Source organism: Rhincodon typus, chromosome 23 (assembly GCF_021869965.1).
Source record: "Rhincodon typus isolate 14 chromosome 23, sRhiTyp1.1, whole genome shotgun sequence".
Taxonomy (NCBI): Eukaryota; Metazoa; Chordata; class Chondrichthyes; order Orectolobiformes; family Rhincodontidae; genus Rhincodon; species Rhincodon typus.
The window spans coordinates 11572285-11586088 of NC_063354.1; the positions used below are offsets into that span (position 1 = coordinate 11572285).

At 39.8% G+C, this 13804-nt stretch overlaps 1 protein-coding gene across 3 annotated transcripts in view; it reads right to left on the reverse strand.

Annotated features, from left to right (window-relative positions):
* The window catches only part of cyth1b (cytohesin 1b), a 216147-nt gene that overhangs the window by 88109 nt on the left and 114234 nt on the right, over positions 1–13804 (reverse strand). The gene's annotated exons all lie outside the window — the stretch shown is intronic.

Sequence of the window (13804 nt, forward strand, 5' to 3'; positions counted from 1 at the left end):
ATGAAATCGATGCCCACAGATTAGTTTTTCATAAATGCTGACTCGTTATTTTGTTGGAACTAAGGATTGAGAGGAAAATAATCAATTGCCATAATACGTAAACTCAAATTATGTTGCAAGATATTATTTTTCAGAAGAATGCATATTTACAACTTTTTGTGATTAAAAAAAATTGCCATCTCCAGGAAATTCATTGCATAAGGTATATTCGTGACAAAACCTATTGCATTATGTTCCCACAGGACATTGTGCAAGCCACATCCACCATGAAGCAGCATTCAGCCAGTTCCTTACCAGAAATGAAACTGCTAAGGACTAGCTGAGATATATGGATACAATTTACAAAATAGGAATTTATTTGGGTCTTTGTCATAATTATCTCTAGCGTCTTCATACCACCAATGCCATCTTTATTTGAAGGCCCCAACTTCCCTCCAAAAACAAGACTTTGGAGTTGAAATTCTTTATGGAGATGATACGCCAACTGCAGTTGTGCTTACAATTCTCAGACTGTTGCATTTTCACTGTAAACAACCTCCCAGCACTATGATCTGGTTAGTACCAGTATCTTTCTTATATTTATTTGGAAGACAGAGTGTAATAATATATTCTTGGACCCACTTTGAGCAAAACCATACATGTAAGTCTAATAGGAAGAATAAGCAGGACCAGGTAACTGAACACAGTGGGACTAGCAGTTTGAAGTGTTAATTACTATAATGCAAGGAGTATAACGGGTAAGGCAGATGAACTTCGAGCCTCGGTTTATATGTGGAACTACAATGCTGTAGCCATTACCACAAACTTGGTTCAGAAAAGGGCAAGACTAGCAGCTCAGCTTTCCAGGGTTTACATGTTTCAGGCATGATAGAGAGGGATGTAAAAGGGATCACAGACTTGCATTACTGATTAAGGAGATCTTGGAGGGCTCATCCAGCAAAGCCATATGGGTAGAATAATCAGGAATAAAGAAGGTGTAATCACTATGATGGTGTGATAGCATAGGTCTCGCAATAGTTAGTGGGAGATAGAGGAACAGATAAGTAAGCACATCATGAAAAGATGTAAGAACCACAGGGTTATCCTAGTGGGTGAATTTAACTTCACCAACATGGACTGGGACTTCCTTAGTAGCAGGGGTTTCAACGGAACAGAATTTGTTAGGCGCATCCAGGAAGCCTTCTTGAAACAATATGGGGCTGTTCTAGACCTTGTACTGGGTAATGACCCTGGCCAGGTGATTGAAGTTCCAGTGGGGGAGCATTTTAGGAATAGTGATCATAATTTTGTAAGTTTAAAGATAGTTATGGTAAGGATAAGGCTGGTCCTTGGGTGAAAGTGCTAAATTAGGAGAAAGCTAATTACAATAGTATTAGGCAGGAACTGGAGAAATTAGATTGGGGGTGGCTCTTTGACAGTAAATCCATATCTGATATATGGGGACTCTTTTAAAGACTAGTTCATCAGAGTTCAGGACCAATATGTTCCTGTGACGATGAAAGATAAGGATGGTAAGATTCAAGAACCCTGATGACAGAAGATATTGAAAGGTTAGTCAATAAGAAAAAAGGAAGCATATGTAAGGTTTAGGAAACTGAAATCAGATAAGACCTGTGATGAATATAAAGCAAACAGGAAAGAATTTAAACAAGGAATTATGAAGGCTGAAGGGGCCATGAAATTTCCGTGGCAAGTAGGATTACGGAGAAACCCAAGGTATATTATACTTATATTAGGGCCACGAAGATAGCTAGGGAATGGGTAGGTCCGCTCAAGGACACATCGATATTAGGAAAGAGTTAGTGTTGGGTGTCTTGAAAAACATTAGGGCAGATAAGTCCCCAGGGCCAGATGGGTTTTATCCAAGGATACTGAGGGAGGAAAGGGAGGAGATTGCTGGGGCCTTGACAAAGATCTTTATATCTTCTTTAGCCACAGGCAAGGTCCCAGAACACTGGAGAATAGCCAACGTTGTTTCTTTGTTTAAGAAGGGCTACAGGGATAATCCAGGACATTAAGACGATAAGCCTTACATCAGTGATAGGGAAATTATTGGAGAAGATTCTTAAAGACAGGATTTACTTGCATTTGAAAAACAATAGATTTATTATTGATAGCATGGCTGGGGAGGTCTTGTCTCACAAATTGATTGAATTTTTTTGCGGAACTTATGATGATGATTGAGGAGGGTAGGGCAGTGAATGCAGTCTACATGGGCTTTGGTAAAGCATTTGACAAAGTCCCTCATGGTAGGCTGGTCCAGAAGATTAAGTCACATGGGATCCATGGTGAGTTGGTAAGCTGGATACAAAAGTGGCTTGGTCATAGAAGACGGAGAGTAGTTGTGGAGGGGTGATTTTCTGACTGAACGTCTGCAGCAAGTGGTGTTCTGCAAGGGTCAGTGCTAGGATTTCGGTTGTTTGTAGTATATTTGTAAATGATTTGGATGAAAATGTAGGTGTTCTGATTACAACACAAAAATGGGTTTAGTTGTGCATTGTGAGGAAGGTTGTCAAAGGACACAGCAGGATACAGACCAGTTGGAAAATTAACCAGAGAAATGGCAAATGGAGATTAATCCAGACAAGTAATAGGTGATGCATTTTTAGAGGTCAAATGCAAGAGGAAAGGAAACAGTAAATGACAGGAACCTTAAGAGCATAGATATACAGAGGAATCTTGGGGACCAAGACCAAAGCTCCCTGAAAGTGGCACCACAAGTGGATAAAGCGGTAAAGAAGGTGTATGACATACCTGCCTTCGTCAGTTAGGACATTAAGTATAAAAGTTGGCAAGTCATGTTGCAGCTGTATAAAACTTTAGTAAGGCCACATCTGGATTATTGAGTATAGTTTGGTTCGCCACAGTATAGGAAGGGTGTGGAGGCTTTGGAGAGGGTGTAAAAGAGGTTTACCAGGATGTTTCTTGGATTGGAATGTACTAGTTACATTTAACTTGTATTGTTTTCACTAAAGCATCTGAGGCTGAGGGGCAACCAGATAGAATTATATAAAATTTCAGAGGCATGGATAGGATGGATAGTCGGAATCTTTTTCTCAGGGTGAAAATGTTAAATACTTCAGGGCATAGGTTTAAGGTGAGAAGGGGAAATTTAAAGGAGATGTGCAAATTAAGTTTTTTTAAACAGAGGGTGATAGGTGCATAGTATGTGCTGCCAGAGATGGTGGTACATGCAGTTACGATAGCAACATTTAACAGGAATTTAGACAAACACATGAACAGGCAGGAAATAGAGGGGTACAGACCATGTGCAAACAGATGGGATTAGATTAGAATGTTACCATAGTCAGTATAGATATGGGAGCCAAAGGGCCTGTTCCTTTGCTGTACTGTTCTTTGATTTGCTAATTGGGTGTAGTGTACTCAACCAGCACAGAACTCCATCATTAATATTCTGCCATTGCTATTTTGATTGGTACCTTCAAATGGACAGTCAAGACTCCACCAGAAGCAGGAGTCGGATATATCATTCAGAAGGGGAGCCTACAACATGTATTGAAAGGCAACACAATACGATATAGGGACTAGTGGAGGTGTCTCCACAAACAGGACGGATAGTATCATTTTCGCAATTCCAAACTGACCTAATCAAAGTCTAATCCACCATGGTCCTCCCCTGACTTCACTTAACCCAGACTGACACAAATCTGTAGAGGAGCCAACAGAGTTCATGGCTTCACTATTTACAAATGTCCTTTAATTACCTGGATTTGTCTGTTTAAAGCAATGGCCATACAATAACAGGTTAAAATGAACGGCTAAACATCACAAGCAAGCACTGCCACAGGACGTTCACTGGTATAATTTAAATGTTGAACACTGATTAGACTACTGATGGAATTGGCTTGAGTAGAAGGCAGTGCTGACAGGTCAAAGGAACTAAATTAAAATGCGCAGTTGAAGCTGAAGTGGTGAATATATCTATGCTGATGTTAATTAAATTCTTTGATTGTCAGGGCCAGAAATGTCTTCGACCAAATAGCCTCCCTTCTATGCTGAAATTTCTGAGTCTATTTCAGTTCCATTTACTTTCTGATGTCAGTGCCAGTCATTATTAGAACAAAAGATTTTAAAGATTTTAAAGATAATAATGTAGTTTATTGGTGACATTTGCCCCAAGAAAAACCACTGTGACTAAACAATAAATTCAAATGCACGTTCTTTAGTTACACAAACAGAAGTATAAAAATACATTGGGCAGTTCACTTTGTGAATAAAATTGGGAGAACAATAAGAAAGGCCTCAGAGCTCAAAACTGCTCAGGGTCTTAGCAATAAACACACAGCTCACAGTACAATGCTGCTTCTAGTGATCTGGGCATCTGGAAGGTTTCAAGGATTATATTAATGTCAGGCTGAACATTGTTAGAATTGATCAGAGCAGGTAAAACTATCAACAATGGACACAAGCAAATGAATTATTGTTGTATTCCATTTCTAGCAGCACATAACATGCAAGGTCAAGCCCTGATCCTCCCCTGTGCATGCATATTATCATAGAAATGAAATATCCTTATGGAATAGCTACATCTGAGTCAATTAAGCATGATAATCCATACACTTGATTATTCCTGAAAATGTGCAGATGCTGCATACCCCTATTCAAGTCGGTACAAAGACATGAAATTTGTGTGAGCACCTCATCATAATGAGTCAAAAGTTCAACCAGTGTTACTAATGCTGCCAATTAGTTTGTACTAGGGATTAAATCCAGCATTACTGAGAGACATTACTTTAAGGCATCCAGTGTTGATCAAAGGGAAGTCCATGATGGCTGCTGACAATGAGGGAAATGGAAACCTGGCTGCAAGACTTCCAAAGAAGGCAACAGGCTTTTAAATACCATGTTGAAAGCTCTACACCAGTCAGGGACAGTTTCCTCCAGGCGACAAAAAGTCTTCAGTGTGTTACATCTACGGTTATCAAACAAGTTATCAAGCTCCTTCAAGAGCACCTTGTAAACCCACAACCACTACAACCTTGGAGATGAAGGTCAGCAGATGCATGGAAACTCCACTCAATTCAAGAACTCCTCTAAGCCACCCATCATTCTGATTTGGAAGTGTATTGTTGCTCCCTCACCATCGCTGGGTCAAAATCCTAGAATTCCCTCCTTCATGGTATTCAACATTGTCCATAGCTGTTCAAGGACCATACCACCACACCAAGTATGCTTTAGAAAGTAAATTAAAGACAGTGTCATGTATTAAATGTGTACAGGAACTAGAGTATAATGTTGGTGCTTCCTACAGAGTATCAAGACTATTCTGTCCAAACTGGTGTGTGATCAGCTCCCTGAACACAACAGGGGTGCCTGTTATGATGGAGACTCCTCTAACTCCATGAATCTCAAATGGCACTGTTCACTTAAGTGCCTGAAGTGTCACCTCACTCCTTCACTCTGTTCTCATACATGCCCTGAGCAATGATGTAATCCAGTCCCTTTGAAATGGTATCAGCTCCATGAGAAAAACACAGGGCAACAGCATGTTTGTTCCGAAGCTAGTTACTCCACTAGTGCTCTTGTAACTAAACTGATGAGACCAGGCCGCAGTCAGGACATCAAAGCTGCTCAAAGTCACTCAGCTCAACCATCTGAGGTTTTCTCAATGCAGACAAAGTAGTCTTTCATTTCCAAAACCATAGCTACTGGAGATAAACCTTTAGGAAAATGATTAATTAAAACAAGTCATGAAGTTGGCAGTAAAGGCTTGCATCAAGTTGAATTCTTAATTCTTAATTATTAAGAGCTCCACGGTGCTAGGGGTAGTATATTAGCACGGATAGTGAATTGACTAATAGAAAATATAGAGTAGAGATAAAGGAGACATTTTCAGGATGGCAATCTGTAACTAGTGGACTGTCACAGGAATCAGTGCTGGGGCCACAGTTATTTATAATACATATGAATGACTTGCATGACCAAAAGGAATGTACTGTAGCCAAGTTTGAGGATGATACCAAAAATAGGTGGGAAGGAAAATGTTGAGGATGACGCAAAGAGTCTTGAGAGAGATGTGGACAGGTTAGATGAATGGCCAAAAACTTGGCAAATGGCATGTTATATAGGAAACTGTGAGATTATGCACTTTGGCAGGAAGAATAGAGGAGCTGACTATTGTTTCAACAGGGAAAGACTGCAGAAAGCTGCAGCACAGAGGTACACAAAAAGTATTGGTATCCAAGTTCAGCAGGTAATAAGGAAAGAAAAAGACATATTGCTGGCCTTTAATTCAAAGAAATGGAGTATAAAAATAGAGGACTCTTGCTCAAGCTATACCAGTCAGACCACACCTAGAATACTGTCAACAGTTTTGGTCCATTTAGTTAAGGAAAGAGACACCACAACTACAGGCAGTTCAGAGAAGGTTCAGCAGACTGATTCTCGGTATGGAGGGAGTTTCTAATGAGGAGACATGGAATAGATTAGACTTTCGAAGAAGGAGTGAAGATCATTTTGAAACAGATTATTAGGGGTTTTTCGGGACAGATGAAAGGTCATTTCCTGTTGTATGAGTGTTTAGGACTAGAGGGCACAATCTCATTGTAAGGGGTTGCTCATTTAAGACAGAGATGAGGAGGATATTCTCTCAGGCAGCAGTGGGTCTATGGAATTCTTCACTACTGTGAACAGTTGAGGCTGGGCTGTCAAGTATGCTTAAAGTTGCGATGTACAGATGTCTAATCAGTAAGGGATCCAAGGGTTATAGGGATAAGGCAGGAAAATAGAGTTGAGGATCATCAGATTAGCCATGATCTCACTGAACTGTGGAGTAGATTTGATTTGCTAAATGGCCTACTTTTACTCCTTCATCATTTGGCCTTATGATCTATCTTAAAACAAATGTTGGAGTAATTTTGAGTTCTGAATTTGGTGTTGTCATTAATGTTTGTAGTTAACTAAGACTAAAGTGAAGGAATGTAAGCTGGCATTGATAATAAGCATCGTGGTGTAAATGTTTGAGGTTTGTTAGAGAATGGCATGGTTCAGGTGAAGTGCTCTTGGTAGAGCTGCTATTACCAGAGCTCAGGCAGCAAATGCCCTGAGATTCTAAACTGTTTTGCCTTTCCTTCTTTTTTGTGCTGCTTTTTATTTTCCTGCAATGACTCCTCCATTTCTCATTGCCTGGGCCATAATGATACCAGGTCTCTAACTTTAACAGCTATGCAACGTACAGCAAACAACTTCAAATCCGGATACATGGTGTACTGTGGAGCTGTTTCTATCTGTTCCCACATAAAGGAATGATTGCTCAAAACAGTTCACTCAATTACATTTCTGGTGGTGACAAAACTCATATTGCAAGCTAACTCTGTCACCAACTAACCGTTCCATAAACTGATGGGCTGTTTGGAATAAGGGTGGCACAGGTCTGGCATAAGGTGAGCGTCAAATGACTGCTCTCGGAAAATCAAGCACTGACAACATAATGTGCCTCTTATGGTTCCAAACAAGACTCCCCTACTCTATTTGAAACACTATAATGGGACCTTTTACCTCCCTATAGCATACATAGAACCTTGGTTAGATATCTCATCCAAAAGACAATACTTTCGACAGTGCAGCATGCTCTCACTATTGGAGTGGGGGGCTGAACTGACACATTTCCAACTCAAAGGCAAGATTGCAACCACCAGGTCATGTATGGCATAAAATGTACTAATGTGATAGCTAAGTTTGAGATGCTCAGTAAAAATCTGAATCGTACTAATATCAGTGTATGCAGGTTGCATTAAATGGCCCGAAAACATCATACTTCCAAATACACAAATTTTAGAACAAATTGATTTCCTAATAGATAGGCCAGTCATAAGTGGACAACCAGTGGGAGGCTCATTGACACTCAGGCTCTACATTACTTACCCTTGGGGATTTTCAAAGCATCATCTGCTTCTAACATGTGCTCAAACTCTTCTCTTGGAGTTAATATAATTGGGGATGCAGGGGTTGGTTGGTGAGGGCAAGAGATTAATGCGTACTAACTTTCTGATAAACACAAACCGTGCCTGGGAGATTTCTCTGTGACTTGGATACTTAAAAGATAGTGAGATGTTTCTGCATGTATCAAAAGTAACAAATGATTCAAGCATATTTTAATCCATGGAGTTAATAATGTAAAGATCCTTGAATATATAACTGTAGGGGAAAGATTTTTTTAAATTCTGTAGATGCAAATAAATAAATAATTAAATTCCTTCCCTCCTTAAAACAATGTTGAATTATTTCTAATCATAAAGAAATCATACTAAAATAATATTTTTGCAAAAAGAAATTTCAATTTGCTTTGCTTTTCAACTATTACATTATATTATGTATCTGTGCAAATAAAAAGGGCAACTCAGCCTCTAGGGGACACCCAAGAGTCAGCTGAAATTGAAAATGTAACTTCAGTCTCCTGGTCAACAGACCAATGTCACATCTAGCACTGTGCAATGGCACTCAACCTGCTGTGTCAAACAAAATTTAACAAGGCCACCTTAATCTGTGCTCAATTTGCGCTCTTTAACAAAGCAAATAAACCTACGTCAGCCAAAAGAATGCGATCCCACTACACTCAGACATTTTAAGATTGATCCTGTATCACAATTTGACTAATTGGAAAGTTGGTATTTTGTTTAATAGGATGCACCTGCTATAAGCACTTGCTTGTAATACACAAAAATCATTTCCAGAAAAATATAAGAATGAACTAAAATAAAAGGGCACTTGGACTACAAAGCCCACCCCTTTCAGGATCATACAATGTATGCCAATTCACTCATTAAATTTTCTAATGATAAGGTCTACATAGTATCCTTGCTCTCAAAAGAATATCAAATAAACCCTGTTCATCCTCACATCACTCAGACTCAACTCTGAATGACAGCTGTCCATCATGCCTTTTGCCAAGGTTCATTATCTGAGTTCATATTTATCTGTATAGTCTTTAATCCAAGCTGTTATGTCATACGTAGGCAACAACTTTTGATGGGAGTTATGATGGTAAGTAAATGCCAGAGAGATATTATTCACATTGATAAAGTTACAAATATCATATTTGCTGCATAGATAATGATCAATGCTAATGCTAAAAACTCAAAACTCAAAACTTTTGCTGGTACTTTTCATTTGTGGCTGCTGGCATAAATCATGCTTCAATATATTTTTTAGCTGGATAAGTTTGCCTGCTGTCAAGAAAATCTTTAAACTTAATTTTTACATTTTTAAACTTTTGATTTTATCACAGCAAATGCATATGGTCTCATCATCTATCCATCAAACAATAACTTGTAGACGCAAAGAGGTTTAGGACTTTGGCAGCTGAAAACACAGCCACTAATGGTAGAAGCCGCATTTGAAATCAAAAGTCCTCAAAAAGCTAGAATTAGCAAAGTGCAGAAATCTTTGCGGTTGTATGGCTGAAGACGATCACAGAAACTGGGAGAGGCAGGAGCATACGGAACTGAAGGCACAGATAATAACTTCAAAATCAGAGTGAACACAGCATGACAGATGATCTGGACTTGGCACAGATTAGGGCAGAGTCAGCACAGTTTTGAATGACCTCAGAGGGTTGAATTCAGGACATCAACCAAAAGTGCTTTGGAATAGTCAAGTCTAGAGGTACCAATGGTATGGATGAAAAATTCAGCAACCAATGAGCTCAGGCAGGGGCCAAATGGTTGATGTTTGACAAATGGAAATAGGAACGTGTTATCTTTGTGATGGCATAGAAATGTAGTTGGAAGCTTATCTGAAGATTAAAACAGTCTGTTTTAGCCTCAAAGTAAATGGTTGGAGTTGGTGATTAGAGAATGGAGTCTGTACCAGGAACCGAGAGCACTGGCTTCAGTTTTTCAAATGTTTAGCCGGAGGAAATTTCTAGCGCATCCAAAATTGGATGTCAGTCAAGACATCTAACAATCTACCAATCTTACAAACTAGTAAGACATCACATTTTACTTTATTAGTCTCAATTTGAACTATTGATCTCCACTGAACACTCCACTTGGATGCTTTGTTAACCTTTAGGTTAATGTGAAAATTTCTGTTTGAAGAGCTCCACTCTCATGTTCCCTTCTTTCAGTGCTTCATTTACTGACAACGTTCAGCCACTTACAGGAACAGATTACATAATATACATGGACAGGCAAGAATCATCAAAAGCCAGCACTGACAGCAATTCAATGGGGAAACAGGAATCAGGGCAAAATCTCTCATGTACTTTCACCAGCTTCATGATCTTATAAGTCCACTCTATATGGGTGAAGGGCACATTTAGTGCATCCAATTCCAAGCCGTTTAAATGAAGCTATGGCTCTACCTCACCGAGAACACTTCAGATAGCCTGTTGGAAAATTGTTGGGATACAGCTACTTGAATGTGAAGCAAATTTTTTGGTCCTCAGGATTATTAGTACAGGGACTAGAAATATTACCTTATACCACGCGTTCAGGAAACAAAGTGGATTTATATTATTCAAAATGTGGCTTGTGAGGCAATTTTGATTGAAGCATGCAATGGATAATGAATAGGAATTGTTAAATACAAGGAATAATCTGTTTTCAAACAGAATGATTGTTTTCTTTCTGAGGTAAGTATTGTTCTATTTGTAATAAGATAACACAACTATTTCAAAAGATGTGCTATGCATTTTCTAATGCACATAGTGTCACAGCATTTGCACTCTAAATATTAGCAATTCACATTAATTCTGGACTATCTAATGTCGAATGCTTTTATCCTCAGATCATTTTGTCTGCTACTTTTCACTCTTGGAGTCTCAGTATCACTCTCTGTTACTCACAAATCTAGATGAAAATTTTAACTGTAATTTGAATTCCAACCAAAGTTAGCTCATGTAAGTATTACTTGGCAGGTTTATCAGAGTTGGTTGTTGAAATATTTGACAAAAGAAACAAGCACGAACATTTTTTTCTTCATATTATATAGAAGTATAATACTGCACAAGAATCTTTGGCTCAAATTTTTGCTCTGGAATCAGGACATGTACCCTATGGGGTGGACAGACCACCTACCTTCGGATCAAAGGTGACATGGGGGAGCCGAGTGCTGAGACAGGCTGTGTCTCATCATTCTCATAACCAATGTGCCAACTCATGCTACTTCATGCCAACCAGCCATCACTATTTTACCTTACACCCTCGATGCCCATTAACCCAGTATCCACCACGGGCAGACGACAGCAGCCATGTTAAGAATGAGATGAAATAAGATCAAGCTCTAAATATCTGTAATAGCCTTCACCATATTAGAAAATATTGGAGTTTGCTAAGTTCAGGTTTGCCTCATAGTTGGTTCCCACCTGAGTCTCTTCCCCAATCAGTGAAATTGGACTGTTGGAAATCATAGAATCATCATAGAATCCCTACAGTGTGGAAACAGGCCCTTTGGCCCAACAAGTCCACACCGAACCACAGAACATCCCACCCAGACCCATCACCCTATAACCCACCTAATTTACACATCCCTATGGGCAATTTAGCATGGCCAATTCACCTAACCTGCACATCTTTGGACTGAGGGAGAAAACCAGAGCACCGGGAGGAAACCCACGCAGACACAGGGAGAATGTGCAAACTCCATGCAGACACTCGCCAGAGGGTGGAATCGAACCCGGGTCCCTGGCGCTGTTAGGCAGCGGTGCTAACCACTCAGCCACCGTGCTGCCCATTCTACAGGGTTAACCTGTATCCTTAGACTGCGACCTCTGGCTCTGGACTCCTCCTGCCATCAGGAACAGCTTTCCTGCATTTCCCTGTCTAGTTCTGTTAGAATTTTATGGGTTTAAATGAGATCCCCCTCATTCCTCGGAATTCCAGTGAATATAATCCTAATGATTCAACCTCTCCTCATTTGTCAGTCCCACCATCCCAGCAATCAGCCTGGTACATCTTTGCTCTCTTCCCTCTCTAGATTATTCACCTAACTGCAATGCTATAGCTCAAGTGTTATCAACCAAAATAACATGCAAGCCCAGTTGTTGACTGGGGGCAGGACTACCATTCTTAAAGGTCCACAAAATCTCCACAACTTAATTTTTAGATAAGGGCAGTCATTTTAAGCCCTAACCACAAAAACACATGAATTAATAGTCTTAATGTAAGCTCCACATTCTCACCACTCTGTGTAAAGAAACTTCATCTTAAATTCTCTATCTGATCTGTTAATGTTTAATTACAACCTCGTGTCCTGGAATCACTTGAAGAGAAACAGTTTCTCCAACTCCATTCCATCAAATTCCTTCATCATTTCAAGGACATCTAAATCTTTTGAGTCCTCCCTTTTCTACAAAGGAGTCTGAGCATGCTGAATTTTGATTGATAGTTCCATGTTTTCAATTTTAGTAACTCTTAAAATTTCTTTTTAAAACACTTTTCCAGTGTTTTTTTTTTGTACTGAACAGACTGGAACTGCACACAGTACATGGTATTCTAACCAAGGTTTTGCATTAATTTAACATTAACTCCTAGTTTTGCAAACTATTCCAGTAGGAATGGCTGGCAGCATTTTATTTGATTCACTCGTAGAACATTTACAGGTTCCATGGCCTTGTCAATTTGTATTACTACTACTGGCAATTTATGTATCATAGGTCTCAGACTGTTTTGATCCTTTATCCTATTTAATCTCCTGTTTTCCAAGGAATAACTGACCTTCTGAGAACCAATTCAGATATTAGCATATAGAATTTCATTGATCTGCTAATTCCTCAAGCCTATTCATGAATTCTTTATTCTGGCACCTTCGGACTATACCGAACATTACATTAGGTCATTTAGTTAAGAAATTTCCTACATTACAATAGTAACCACATCAAATAAAAGTACTTTATTTGTTGTAACATGCTTTGCATCATCCTGAGGTCATGAAAGGTGGAAACTTCCCATTCCCAGAATAACGTGGTCATTGGCAAATCAGTTGGAAAAGTAGGCTGTGATTGGCAGATTCTCGAAATTGAAGAAAAAAGCCAGATTGTCAAACCACCTGGCAATTCCAGATTTCCCCATGCGTCCCTCTGGGCCTCCATCATGGACATCAGTACCCAACATCCCAGGGCATTTCTATAGGCAGCAAAGTGCACCCCATCCCTGTCCATGGAGTTTAGCATCAGGCATGTACTAGCCTCACCACACCATCATGACACACCCTGAACCCACTTTACAATACCGTTCTGCATTTCAATGCTACACTTTGGAAGGCACCACTATCTGTCATGTAAATGCCTTTGCCAGCAGACTGTGTGCAGGGTTAGGCACCCAAATCATGGTGCACCTCAGTGTTCATTGTTTGTTCCCTTAGCACTCATTCACTTTGTCCTACTTGGATGCTTACAGTATCTCTGTCTTACCTGGTCTTTTTGTGCATTTCCCCCTCAGCCAGACTTTAAAAGCTCATGGTATTTCCTTTTTGCCTTACCTTTTAGTGCAGACACAAAGCCACAAAGCTTGTCATCAGTCATCAGTCAAGAGGTGGGCATGTTACTGGACATCATCCTGCTACATTAGTCTCACACCTACACCTTGTGTTAGCAGCGTATGCAGCAAACACACTGCAAAGTGCTTTAACCAAATGGCCATGACTCAAGGTCTAAGGGGAGGACTCGTCAGTCAGGTCAAGGGCGACACTCTTCAGTCAGAGGGTCCCAGCACAGTAAATCAAGGACAGTGTCCGATATCAGCTAGGGACTTGGGGTGTGCAAGGGGTCCATATCATTACAGTCCAGGGAGTCAGTCCTTCAGGAGATAGCAAGAATGGCAGATGTTGGAGTCAGAGTCAATAC